The sequence below is a fragment of the Myzus persicae genome, unplaced genomic scaffold, assembly GCF_001856785.1.
Source record: "Myzus persicae strain clone G006 unplaced genomic scaffold, MPER_G0061.0, whole genome shotgun sequence".
NCBI lineage: Eukaryota > Metazoa > Arthropoda > Insecta > Hemiptera > Aphididae > Myzus > Myzus persicae.
This window is the reverse complement of record NW_019103784.1, coordinates 296,660-298,927: the sequence shown is the minus strand read 5'-3', so window position 1 is coordinate 298,927 and position 2,268 is coordinate 296,660.

Sequence of the window (2,268 nt, the reverse complement as noted above, 5' to 3'; positions counted from 1 at the left end):
GCCAAAGGTGCAAAAATGCAAGGCTGGGCATTAACGAGTTAAAAAGTTAAAGTTAAGTTAATAAGTTAATTTTATATTAACTTTTTAACTTAACTAGTTACTTTTGGCTTTTCATTAACTTAACTGTTAACTGTTAAAAATGACATATCATTTGCGCCAAAATAAATATTTTATATAAGTAGTTTTTCTAAATTGATATATCTTATAAAAATGATATTATATATGTATACTATATTATACTAATATTATTTTCTATAAATAGTTATTTGAAATAGTCATTTTTAACCACACCTATGAATATATTCATAGACAGTCCTAAGTCTGTTAAGTGAGAAGGAAAATGTATGTAGGTACTTTAATAATTTACTTATTAAGCGGGTATTAAAAGGTCAGGCCAAAAGGTAACTGTGCGCAAACCACGTGCATGTTTACGGCTCAACTGTTCCCAAACGAGTGGTAGTTTTGTGCCCAAAAAAGTTGTCTTTTTGGTATTTGTGCGCAAACTAGTACCGCCCATGAATACAAGCCACCACTGACCCTGTCCTCCCCTTGATACAAATGTGTCCTAACCACTCGGCCACCGACGATCTTCTGTAAGGACGATCGTTACACGCAATAATGTTCCTTTAATCCACGGTGTGTCCTAATCTGTCGCCATCACTTGTACCGTAATTATCACATTGTATTTACATCTCGCATTAAACAGGTACCTCGTCGTTCGATAATAATATCATTATTACCGTGCGTATATCGGTCGGCAATACTTGGTCGTCATTGATTTTCGTCAATGCGTGGACCGCAAGCAATCGATCGGTGGGTCGACTGTGCACAATAATAATATTAACGATTTTTAACATGCGTAACCGAACGATTCGTGATATTGACCCGCGCACGTTTGAGCTGGCAAAAATGCTGAACCCTATATTAGACCTCGATCCGTATACCGATAAACGTAACCGTGGTTCAAAACCGTTTCGCGCGGAAAAGGTCACAATAAGCCGCACTCGTCCCCCGGGCTCGTTTTATAACAACAACGGACGCCAAACATATATATATTATATCTCACGACGGACACAGATCGTAGAGGGTCGGAGCGCACACGGAGTTTTAAAAGATTAAAGGTATGAATGCATATTTTTTTCATAGTATTTGCGACAAGTCTTCGACATTGTACATTAATCCACAATCCATACCGAGGTGGCTATGAAACATGATGTTTACAATGACCAGCAAGCCAATTTATCATCGTATTAAAATAAATATCATATTAACCGTATTGGAAACGTTATAGAATACCTATAAATTAAAAAGTTAAAAATCAAAATTATATTTTTCAAATTTCAATTGAATATAATGAAGTATGAGTTTGAATATGTTTGGTTTTTTTTTTCAGAAAGTATTGCCGTATTTTTAACCGCTTACAAGATGTAATCCTTAGATTTATTTACTAACTATATTATAAACACCTGACGGGGGAAAAAAAACATTAACAAACATAAAATACGGTGCAATATAATAATATAATATGTGTACCTTCGTCCACTAGTGGAGTACACAGATATTTTCAACGGGCGGGGTTGTACAGAAATAATATTAAATACAAAAAATATTATAAATATAATATATCGAAATATTTTTGAAATGTTATTAATTTGTGTACATCCATACATTATATAGTAAGAAAAAGTCCCCTCTCATTGTGTAACGACCCGTGCGTACGCCACTGTGTACCACGGTTTTAGTGTACCAGCTACCTCAGTTAACGGACAAATCGTAACATTTGAATTGTAATTTTTATAAAATAAGTGTATATATTGTAGATTAATGTTTTTTTTTTTTTTAAGAACAAAAAGTGCGCACATATTATTTTAGTTCCAAGCCCTGCTGACAAACATTAAATTGTTTTTCATCGTTTCAAACTTTAAACATAGTTATACGCAACATACGCCTATCTATCATCGCACCCACTGACCCACTTCACTGCGGTCGGTGCATCCTCAATAATAATATAACGTCCTTCGTCTCCACGCGGGCAGCGTCGTCAAGTACCCCCGGGGGTGGCTATCCCATGGCTCCGGTCTGTCTGGCGGGTGAGTGGGTGGAGGATGGATATCATCATCATTGTCGCCGTTGCGTATGCGTCAATAAACTTTTCCGGAGGCGTCGCCACTTGTGCCGCAGGGGTGACCGAAGTACCGAAGGGGGCGCGACGACGGAGTGACTTGTTCGCAAGGCCGCGGGGGGGGGGGGGGGGGGGGGGGGGGGGGG